The sequence below is a fragment of the Aristolochia californica genome, unplaced genomic scaffold, assembly GCF_029961685.1.
Source record: "Aristolochia californica isolate CCGP_79_NKW_82.1479 unplaced genomic scaffold, dmAriCali1.0.hap1 SCAF_14, whole genome shotgun sequence".
Classification (NCBI taxonomy): Eukaryota; Viridiplantae; Streptophyta; class Magnoliopsida; order Piperales; family Aristolochiaceae; genus Aristolochia; species Aristolochia californica.
Genome location: NW_027181815.1, coordinates 14022920 through 14035670, shown reverse-complemented (window position 1 = coordinate 14035670; position 12751 = coordinate 14022920).

Sequence of the window (12751 nt, the reverse complement as noted above, 5' to 3'; positions counted from 1 at the left end):
TTATTTGATCATTAGGTCATTTGCGTCTTCAACTTGTTTCTGGCATGCATATCCACCACAATTAAACAAGTTATGATCAATTAGAAATTTCTTTCTTTTAAAATTCTACCAAGCAATTTGAGGTTGTACTAGTGGAATTTCCCCAACGTCCATAACAAAATTTGGTGTTCATTTTTAGTGCGTGAAAATACGTTTCTTCACTCACATTTATTATAGTTTTCAAATTCTTTTGCATACATAAGCTCTAAAATTTTAATTATGTTGTGATCTATATTTGCCTTGAATTTTTGTTTACGAGAAAACTGGGAGAGTGAAAAACTCAAGTATGAAAAAAAAAATTGAACATCCAAAATGGAAATGCACACATGCTAAGAGAGATAATTCCAAAAAGTATCTGTGATTTGGAGTTGTACTAGTGGAATTTCCCAAACGATGATAACAAAACATTGGTGTTCATTTTTAGTGCGTAAAAATAATTTTCTTCACTCATATTTATTATAGTTTTCAAATTCTTTTGCATACATAAACTCTAAAATTTTCATTTTTTTGTGATCTATATTTGCCTTATCTTTTTATTTACGAGAAAACTGGGAGAGTGAAAAATTCTAGTTTGAAAAAAAAATTGAACATGCAAAAATGGAAATGCACAAATGCTGAGTGCGATAATTCCGAAAAGTATCTATGATTTTTTAGGACCACTTTTAGTAAAATAGGCAAAAAGCGGGTTGTTTGGCTCTAGTAAATATCCCACCGCAAGTTAACTTGAGAATTTAATTTTTCTACTCTTAGAAATTTTTCGATCATTAGGTCATTTGCATCTTCAACGGGTTTCTGGCATGCATATCCACTACATTTAAACATGTTAGGATCAATTAGAAATCTCTTTCTTATAAAATTCCACAGAGCAATTTGGGGTTGTACTAGTGGAATTTCCCCAATGTGGATAACAAAACTTTGGTGTTCATTTTTAGTGTGTGAAAATAATTTTCTTCACTAACATTTATTATGGTTTTCAAATTCTTTTGCATACATAAGCCCTAAAATTTTAATTTTGTTGTGATCTATATTTGCCTTATCTTTTTGTTTAAGAGAAAATAGGGAGAGTGAAAAACTCAAGTTTGAAAAAAAAAATTGAACATCCAAAATGGAAAAGCACAAATCTTGAGAGCGATAATTCCGAAAAGTAATTATGATTTGTTTGGTCCACTTTTTGTAAAATAGTCAAAAAGCGGGTTGTTTGGCTCTAGTAAATATCCCACTGCACGTTAACTTGAGAATTTAATTTTTCTACTCCTATAAATTTTTCGATCATTAGGTCATTTGCATCTTCAACATGTTTCTGACATGCATATCCACCACATTAAAAACTCTTTAGGATGAATTAGAAATCTTTTTCTTATAAAATTCCACCAAGCTATCTGGGGCTGTAGTTGTGGAATTTTCCCAATGTGGATAACAAAACTTTGGTAGTCATTTTTAGTGCGTGAAAATAATTTTCTTCACTCTCATTTGTTATATTTTTCAAATTCTTTTGCATACATAAACTCTAAAAATTTCATTTTCTTGTGATCTTTATTTGCCTTATCTTTTTATTTACGAGAAAACTGGGAAAGAGAAAACCTCAAGTTTGAAAAAAAAATTGAACATCCAAAAATGGAAATGGTCAAATGCTGAGAGCGATATTTCCAAAAAGTATCTGCGATTTTTTAGGTCTGATTTTTGTAAAATAGGCAAAAGGTGGGTTGTTTGGCTCTGGTAAATATCCGACCGCATGTTAACTTGAGAATTTAATTTTTTCTACTCCTTGAAAGTTTTGGATCATTAGGTCATTTGCATCTTCAACATATTTCTGGCATGCATATCCACCACATTTAAACATGTTAGGATCAATTAGAAATATCTTTCTTATAAAATTTCACCAAGCAATTTTGGGTTGTACTAGTAGAATTTCTCCAACGTGGATAACAAAACTTTGGCGTACATTTTTATTCCATGAAAGTAATTTTCTTTTCTCACATTTATTATAGTTTTCTAATTCTTTTGCATACATAAGCTCTAAAATTTTAATTTTTTTGTGATCTATATTTGCCTTATCTTTTTATTTACGAGAAAACTGGGAGAGTGAAAAAGTCAAGTTTGAAAAAAAAAAAATTGAACTTCGAAAATGGAAATGCGCAAATGCTAAGAGAGATAATTCCAAAAAGTATCTGTGATTTTTTAGGTCCGCTTTTTGTAAAATACGCAAAAAGTGGGTTGTTTGGCTCTGGTAAATATCCCACCGCAAGTTAACTTGAAAATTTAATTTTTTCTACTCGAAATTTTTGGATCATTAGGTCATTTACATCTGGAACATGTTTCAAGCATGCATATCCACCACATTTAAAACATGTTAGGATCAATTTGAGATCACTTTCTTATAAAATTCCACCAAGTAATCTCGGGTTGTACTAGTGGAATCTCCCAAACGATGATAACAAAATTGTGGTGTTCATTTTTAGGGGGTGAAAATAATTTTCTTCACTCACATTTATTGTAGTTTTCAAATTCTTTTGCATGCATAAACTCTAAAATTTTCATTTTGTTGTGATCTATATTTGCCTTATCTTTTTGTTTACGAGAAAACTGAGAGAGTGAATAACTCAAGTTTGAAAAAAAAAATTGAACATCCAAAAATGGAAATGGACAAATGTTGAGAGCGATAATTCCGAAAAGTATTTATGATTTAGGTCCACTTTTTTTAAAATAGGCAAAAAGCGGGTTGTTTGGCTCTGGTAAATATCCCACCGCACGTTAACTTGAGAATTTAATTTTTCTACACCTACAAATTTTTCGATCATTAGGTCATTTGCATCTTCAACTTGTTTCTTGCATGCATATCCACCACATTAAAAACATGTTTGGATGAAAAATAATATTTTTCTCATAAAATTCCACCAAGCTATCTTGGGCTGTACTTGTAGAATTTCCCCAACGTGGATAACAAAACTTTAGTGTTCATTTTTAGTGAGCGAAAATAATGTTCTTCACACTCATTTGTTATAATTTTAAAATTCTTTTGCATAGATAAACACTAAAAATTTTATTTTGTTGTGATCTTTAGTTGCCTTATCTTTTTGTTTACGAGAAAACAGGGAAAGTGAAACCTCAAGTTTGAAAAAAAATTGAACATCAAAAAATGGAAATGCACCAATGCTGAGAGCGATAATTCCAAAAAGTATCTATGATTTTTTAGGTCCACTTTTTGTAAAATAGGCAAAAACCGGGTTGTTTGCCTCTGGTAAATATCCAACCGCACGTTAAGATGTTAGGATGAATTAGAAATCTTTTTCTTATAAAATTCCACCAAGCTATCTTGGGCTGTACTTGTGGAATTTCCCCAACGTGGTAAACAAAACTTTGGTGTTCATTATTAGTGAGTGAAAGATATTTTCTTTACTCTCAATTGTTATAGTTTTCAAATTATTTTGCATACATAAACTCTAAAAAATTCATTTTGTTGTGATCTTTATTTGCTTTATCTTTTTGTTTACGAGAAAACTCGGAAAGCGAAAAACTCAAGTTTGAAAAAAAAATTGAACATCAAAAAACGGAAATGCTCAAATGCTAAGAGCGATAATTCCAAAAAGTATCTGTGATTTTTTAGGTCCGATTTTTGTAAAATTGGAAAAAAGTGGGTTGTTTGGCTCGGGTAAATATCCCACCGCACGTTAACTTGAGAATTTAATTTTTTCTACTCGAAATTTTTGGATCATTTGGTCATTTGCATCTTCAACATGTTTCTGGCATGCATATCCACCACATTTAAACATGTTAGGATCAATTAGAAATCTCTTTCTTATAAAATTCCACCAAGCAATTTGGGGTTGTACTAGTAGAATCTCCCCAACGTGGATAACAAAACTTTGGTGTTCATTTTTAGTGTGTGAAAATAATTTTCTTCACTCACATTTATTATAGTTTTCAAATTTTTTTGCTTACATAAGCTCTTAAATTTTAATTTTGTTGTGATCTATATTAGCCTTATCTTTATGTTTACGAGAAAACAGGGAGAGGGAAAAACTCAAGTTTGAATAAAAAAAAGTGAACACCCAAAATGGAAATGCACAAATGCTAAGAGAGATAATTCCAAAAAGTATCTTTGATTTTTTAGGTCCACTTTTTGTAAAATAGGCAAAAAGTGGGTTGTTTGGCTATGGTAAATATCCCACTGCACGTTAACTCTTGAATTTAATTTTTTCTACTCGAAATTTTTGGATCATTAGGTCATTTGCATCTTCAACAAGTTTTTGGCATGCATATCCACCAACTTTAAAACTTTTTAGGTTCAATTTGAGATCACTTTCTTATAAAATTCCACCAAGCTATCTGGGGTTGTACTAGTGGAATTTCCCCAACATGGATAATAAAAATTTGGTGTATATTTTTAGTGCGTGAAAATAATTTTCTTCACTGACATTTATTATAGTTTCCAAATTCTTTTGCATACACAAACTCTTAAATTTTCATTTTGTTGTCATCTATATGTGCCATATCTTTTTGTTTACGAGAAAACATGGAGAGTGAAAACTTCATGTTTGAAAAAAAAAATTGAACATCCAAAATGGAAATGCACAAATTCTGAGAGAGATAATTCCAAAAAGTATCTGTGATTTTTTAGGTTCGCTTTTTGTAAAATAGGCAAAAAGGGGGTTGTTGGCTCTGGTAAATTTCCCACAGAACGTTAACTTGAGAATTTAATTTTTTGTACTCCTTGAAATTTTTGGATCATTAGGTCATTTGCATCTTCAACATGTTTCTGGCATGAATATCCACCACATTCAAAACATGTTAGGATCTATTAGAAATCTCTTTTTTATAAAATTCCACCAAGCTATTTGGGGTTGTACTAGTGGAATTTCCCAAACGATGATAACAAAACTTTGGTGTTCATTTTTAGTGTATGAAAATAATTTTCTTCACTAACATTTATTATAGTTTTCAAATTCTTTTGCATGCATTAACTCTAAAATTTTCATTTTGTTGTGATCTACATTTGGCTTATCCTTATGTTTACGAGAAAATTGGGAGAGTGAAAAACTCAAGTTTGAAAAAAAATTTGAACATCCAAAAATGGAAATGCTCAAATGCTGAGAGCAATAATTCCAAAAAGTATCTGTGATTTTTTCTGTCCAATTTTTGTAAAATAGGCAAAAAGTGTGTTGTTTGGCTCTTGTAAATATCCCACTGCAAGTTAACTTCATAATTTAATTTTTTCTACTCCTTGAAATTTTTGGATCATTAGGTCATCTGCATCTTCAATATGTTTCTGGCATGCTTATCCACCACATTTAAACATGTTAGGATCAATTAGAAATCTCTTTCGTATAAAATTCCACCAAGCAATTTGGGGTTGAACTAGTGGAATTTCCCCATCGTGGATAACAAAACTTTGATGTTCATTTTTTGTGCGTGAAAATAATTTTCTTCACTCACATTTATAATAGTTTTGAAATTCTTTTGCATACATAAAGCTCTAAAATACTAATCTTGTTGTTATCTATATTTGCCTTGTCTTTTTGTTTACGAGAAAACTGGGAGAGTGAAAAACTCAAGTTTGAAAAAAAAATTTGAACATCCAAAATGGAAATGCACAAATGCCAGGAAAGATAATTCCAAAATGTATCTATGATTTTTTAGTTCCGCTTTTTGTAAAATACCCAAAAAGAGGGTTGTTTGGCTCTGGTAAATATCCCACCGCACGTTAACTTGAGAATTTATTTTTTTCTACTCCGTGAAATTTTTGGATCATTAGGTCATTTGCATCTTCAACATGTTTCTGGCATGCATATCCACCACATTTAAACATGTTAGGATCAATTAGAAATCGCTTTCTTATAAAATTCAACCAAGCAATTTGGGGTTGTACAAGTGGAATTTCCCCAACGTGGATAACAAAAATATGGTCATCATTTTTAGTGCGTGAAAATAATTTTCTTCACTCACATTTATTATAGTTTTTAAATTCTTTTGCATACATAAACTCTAAAATTTTCATTTTGTTGTGATCTATATTTGCCTTATCTTTTTGTTTACGAGAAAACTGGGGAAGTGAAAAACTCAAGTTTGAAAAAAAAAATTGAACATCCAAAATGGAAATGGTCAAATGCTCAGAGAGATAATTCCAAAAAGTATCTGTGAATTTTTAGGTCCGCTTTTTGTAAAATACGCAAAAAGTGGGTTGTTTGGATCTCGTAAATATCCCACCGCACGTTAACTTGAAAATTTAATTTTTTCTACTCCTTGAATTTTTTTATCATTAGGTCATTTGCATCTTCAACATGTTTCTGCCATGCATATCCACCACAATTAAACAAGTTATGATCAATTAGAAATCATTTTCTTTTAAAAATCCACCAAGCAATTTGAGGTTGTACTAGTGGAATTTCCCCAACGTGGATAACAAAATTTGGTGTTCATTTTTAGTGCGTGAAAGTAATTTTCTTCACTCACATTTATTGTAGTTTTCAAATTCTTTTGCATACATAAGCTCTAAAATTTTATTTTTGATGTGATCTATATTTGCCTTATCTTTTTGTTTACGAGAAAACTGGGAGAGTGAAAAACTCAAGTTTGAAAAAAAAAATGGAACATCCAAAAATGGAAATGCACAAATGCTGAGGGCTATAATTCCGAAAAGTATTTATAATTTTTTAGGTCCGTTTTTTTGTAAAAAAGGCAAAAAGCGGGTTGTTTGGCTTTGGTAAATATCCCACCGCACGTTAACTTGAGAATTTAATTTTTCTGCTCCTAGAAATTTTTGGATCATTCGGTCATTTGCATCTTCAACAGGTTCTTGGCATTCATATCCACAACATTTAAACATATTAGGATCAATTAGAAATCTCCTTTTTATAAATTTCCACCAAGTAATTTGGGGTTGTACAAGTGGAATTTCTCCAACGTGGACAACAAAACTTTGGTGTTCATTTTTAGTGCATGAAAATAATTTTCTTCACTCACATTTATTATGGTTTTCAAATTCTTTTGCATACATAAGCTCTAAAATTTTAATTTTGTTGTGATCTATATTTGCCTTATCTTTTTGTTTACGAGAAAACTGGGAGAGTGAAAAACTCAAGTTTGAAAAAAAAAATGAACATCCAAAATGGAAAAACACAAATGCTGAGACCGATAATTCCGAAAAGTATCTATGATTTTTTTGGTCCGCTTTTTGTAAAATAGGCAAAAAGCGGGGTTTTTGGCTCTTGTAAATATCCCACCGCATGTTAACTTGAGAATTTAAGTTTTCTACTCCTTGAAATTTTTCGATCATTAGGTCATTTGCATCTTCAACATGTTTCTGGCATGCATATCCACCACATTAAAAACATGTTAGGATGAATTAGAAATCTTTTTCTTATAAAATTCCATCAAGCTATCTGGGGCTGTACTTGTAGAATTTCCCCAACGTGGATAACAAAAGTTTGGTGTTCATTTTTTGTGCGTGAAAATAATTTTCTTCACTCTCATTTGTTTTAGTTTTCAAATTCTTTTGCATACATAAACTCTAAAAATTTTATTTTGTTGTGATCATTACTTGCCTTATCTTTTGTTTACAAGAAAATTGGGAAAGTGAAAAACTCAAGTTTGAAAAAATAATTGAACATCCAAAAATGGAAATGCTCAAATGCTGAGAGCGAAAATTCCAAAAAGTATCTGTGATTTTTTAGGTCCGATTTTTGTAAAATAGGCAAAAAGTGGGTTGTTTGGCTCTGGTAAATAATCCAACACATGTTTTCTTGAGAATTTAATTTTTTCTTCTCCTTGAAATTTTTGGATCATTAGGTCATTTGCATCTTCAACATTTTTCTGGCATCCATATCCACCACATTAAAACATATTAGGATCAATTAGAAATCTATTTCTTGTAAAATTCCACAAAGCAATTTGGGGTGGTACTAGTGGAATTTCCCCTACGTGGATAAAAAAACTTTGGTGTTCATTTTTGTACGTGAAAATAATTTTATTCACTCACATTTATTATAGTTTTCAAATTCTTTTGCCGACATAAGCTTTAAAATTTAAATTTTGTTGTGAATTATATTTGCCTTATCTTTTTGTTTACGAGAAAACTGGGAGAGTGAAAAAACTCAAGTTTGAAAAAAAAATTGAACATCCAAAATGGAAATGTACAAATGCTAATAAAGATAATTCCAAAAATTATCTGTGATTTTTTAGGTCCGCTTTTATAAAATACGCAAAAAATTGGTTGATTGGCTCTGGTAAATATCCCACCGCACATTAACTTGAGAATTTAATTTTTTCTACTCTTTTGAAATTTTTGGATCATTAGGTCATTTGCATCTTCAACATGTTTCTGGCATACATATCCACCACATTTAAACATGTTAGGATCAATTAGACATCTCTTTCTTATAAAATTCCTCCAAGCAATTTGGGGTTGTACTAGTGGAATTTCCCCAACGTGGATAACAAAACTTTGAAGTTCATTTTTAGTGCGTGAAATTAATTTTATTCACTCACATTTATTATAGTTTTCAAATTCAATTGTATACATAAGCCCTAAAATTTAAATTTTGTTGTGATCTATATTTGCCTTATCTTTTTTTCACGAGAAAACTAGGAGAGTGAAAAACTCAAGTTTGAAAAAAAAATTGAACATCCAAAATGGAAATGCACGAATGCTAAGAGAGATAATTCCAAAAAGTATCTGTGATTTTTTAGTTCCGCTTTTTGTAAAATAGGCAAAAAGTGGGTTGTTTGGCTTTGGTAAATAACCCACCGCACGTTAACTTGAGAATTTAATTTTTTCTACTCCTTGAAATTTTATGATCATTAGGTCATTTGCATCTTCAACATGTTTCTGGCATGCTTATCCACCACATTTAAACATGTTAGGATCAATTAGACATCTCTTTCTTATAAAATTCCACCAAGCAATTTGGGGTTGTACTAGTGGAATTTCCCCAACGTGGATAACAAAACTTTGGTGTTCATTTTTCGTGCATGAAATTTATTTTCTTCACTCACATTTATTGTAGTTTTCAAATTCTTTTGCATACATAAGCTCTAAAATTTTAATTTTTTTGTGATCTATATTTTCCTTATCTTTTTATTTACGAGAAAACTGGGGGAGTAAAAAACTCAAGTTTGAACAAAAAATTGAACATCCAAAATGGAAATGCACAAATACTAAGAGAGATAATTCAAAAAAGTATTTGTGATTTTTTAGGACCGCTATTTGTCAAATAGGCAAAAAGTGGGTTGTTTGGCTCTGGAAAATATCCCACCGCATGTTAACTTGAGAATTTAATTTTTTCTACTCCTTGAAATTTTTTGTTCATTAGGTCATTTGCGTTTTCAACATCTTTCTGGCATGCATATCCACAACATTTAAAACATGTTACGATGAATTTGAGATCACTTTCATTTAAAATTCCACGAAGCTATCTGGGGTTGTACTAGTTGAATTTCCGCAACCTGGATAACAAAACTTTGGTGTTTATTTTTAGTACGAGAAAATAATTTTCTTCACTCACATTTATTAAAGTTTTCAAATTTTTTTGCATCCATAAACTCTTAAATTTTCATTTTGTTGTGATCTATATTTGCCTTATCTTTTTGTTAACGAGAAAACTGGGAGAGTGAAAACCTCTTGTTTGAAAAAAAAATTGAACATCCAAAATGGAAATGCACAAACGCTAAGAGAGATAATTCCAAAAAGTATCTGTGATTTTTTAGGTCCGTTTTTTGTAAAAAAGGAAAAAAATGGGTTGTTTGGCTTTGGTAAATATCCCACCGCACGTTAACTTGAGAATTTAAATTTTCTACTCCTAGAAATTTTTGGATCATTCGGTCATTTGCATCTTCAACAGGTTTCTGGCATGCATATCAACAATATTTAAACATGTTAGGATCAATTAGAAATCTCTTTCTTATAAAAGTCCACCAAGCAATTTGGGGTTGTACTTGTGGAATTTCTCCAACGTGGACAACAAAACATTGGTGTTCATTTTTAGTGCATGAAAATAATTTTCTTCACTCACATTTATTATGGTTTTCAAATTCTTTTGCATACATAAGCTCTAAAATTTTAATTTTGTTGTGTTCTATATTTGCCTTATCTTTTTGTTTACGAGAAAACTGGGAGAGTTAAAAACTCAAGTTTGAAAAAAAAATTGAACATCCAAAATGGAAATGCACAAATGTTGAGAGCGATAATTTCAAAAAGTATCTATGATTTTTTGGTCCGTTTTTTGTAAAATAGGCAAAAAGCGGGTTGTTTGGCTCTGTTAAATATCCCACCGCACGTTAACTTGAGAATTTAAGTTTTCTACTCCTTGAAATTTTTGATCATTAGGTCATTTCCATCTTCAACATGTTTCTGCAATGCATATCCAACACATTAAAAAAATGTTAGGATGAATTAGAAATCTTTTTCTTATAAAATTCCACCAAGCTATCTGTGGCTGTACTTGTGGAATTTCCCCAACGTGGATAACAAAAGTTTGGTGTTCGTTTTTAGTGCGTGAAAATAATTTTCTTCACTCTCATTTGTTATAGTTTTCAAATACTTTTGCATACATAAACTCTAAAAATTTCATTTTGTTGTGATCTTTACTTGCCTTATCTTTTTTTTTACGAGAAAATTGGGAAAGTGAAAAACTCAAGTTTGAAAAAAAAATTAAACATCCAAAAATGGAAATGCTCAAATGCTAAGAGCAAAAATTCCAAAAAGTATCTTTGATTTTTTAGCTCCAATTTTTGTAAAATAGGAAAAAAGTGGGTTGTTTGACTCTGGTAAATAATAAAACACACGTTTTCTTGAGAATTTAATTTTTTCTCCTCCTTGAAATTTTTGGATCATTAGGTCATTTGCATCTTCAACATATTTCTGGCATGCATATCCACCACGTTTAAACATGCTAGGATCAATTAGAAATCTCTTTCTTGTAAAATTCCACCAAGCAATTTGGGGTGGTACTAGTGGAATTTCCCCAACGTGGATAACAAAACTTTGGTGTTCATTTTTTGTGCATGAAAATAATTTTCTTCACTCACATTTATAATAGTTTTCAAATTCTTTTGCATACATAAGCTCTAAAATATTAATTTTGTTGTGATCTGTATTTGCCTTTTCTTTTTGTTTACGAGAAAACTGGGAGAGTGAAAAACACAAGTTTGAAAAAAAAAGTTGAACATCCAAAATGGAAATGCACAAATGCTAAGAGAGATAATTCCAAAAAGTATCTGTGATTTTTTAGGTCCTCTTTTTGTAAAATTCGCAAAAAAATTGGTTGATTGGCTCTGGTAAATATCCCACCGCACGTTAACTTGAGAATTTAATTTTTTCTACTCCTTGAAATTTTTGGATCATTAGGTCATTTGCATCTTCAACATGTTTCTGGCATGCATATCCACCACATTTAAACATGTTAGGATCAATTAGACATCTCTTTCTTATAAAATTCCACCAAGCAATTTGGGGTTGTACTAGTGGAATTTCCCCAACGTGGATAACAAAACTTTGGAGTTCATTTTTAGTGCATGAAATTAATTTTCTTCACTCACATTTATTGTAGTTTTCAAATTCTTTTCCATACATAAGCCCTAAAATTTTAATTTTGTTGTGATCTATATTTGCCTTATCCTTTTGTTTACGAGAAAACTGCGAGAGTGAAAAACTCAAGTTTGAAAAAAAAATTGAACATCCAAAATGGAAATGCTCAAATGCTAAGAGAGATAATTCCAAAAATTATCTGTGATTTTTTAGATCGGCTTTTTGTAAAATAGGCAAAAAGTGGGTTGTTTGGCTCTGGTAAATAACCCACCGCACGTTAACTTGAGAATTTAATTTTTTCTACTCCTTGAAATTTTTGGATCATTAGGTTAGTTGCATCTTCAACATGTTTCTGGCATGCATATCCACAACATTTAAACATGTTAGGATCAATTAGAAATCTCTTTCTTTTAAAATTCCACCAATTAATTTGAGGTTGTACTTGTAAAATTTCCCCAACATGGATAACTAAATTTGGGGTTCATTTTTAGTGCGTGAAAATAATTTTCTTCACTCACATTTATTATAGTTTTCAAATTCTTTTGCATACATAAGCTCTAAAATTTTAATTTTGTTGTGATCTACATTTGCCTTGTCTTTTTGTTTACGAGAAAAATGGGAGAGTGAAAAACACAAGTTTGAAAAAAAAAGTTGAACATCCAAAATGGAAATGCACAAATGCTAAGAGAGATAATTCCAAAAAGTATCTGTGATTTTTTAGGTCCACTTTTTGTAAAATAGACTAAAAGTTGGTTGTTTGGCCATGGTAAATATCCTACCGCATGTTAACTTGCGAATTTAATTTTTTCTACTTCTTGAATTTTTTGAATCATTAGGTCATTTGCATCTTCAAGAAGTTTCTAGCATGCATGTCCAAGACATTTAAAACATGTTAGGATCAATTTGAGATCACTTTCTTATAAAATTCCACCATGCTATCTGGGGTTGTACTAGTGGAATTTCCACAACCTCGATAACAAAACTTTGGTGTTTATTTTTAGTGCTTCAAAATATTTTTTTTCGCTCACATTTATTATTGTTTTCTAATTCTTTTGCATACATAAACTCTTAAATTTTTATTTTGTTGTGATCTACATTTGCCTTATATTTTTGTTTACGAGAAAACTAAGAGAGTGAAAACCTCATGTTTGAAAAAAAATTGAACATCCAAAATGGAAATGCACAAATGCT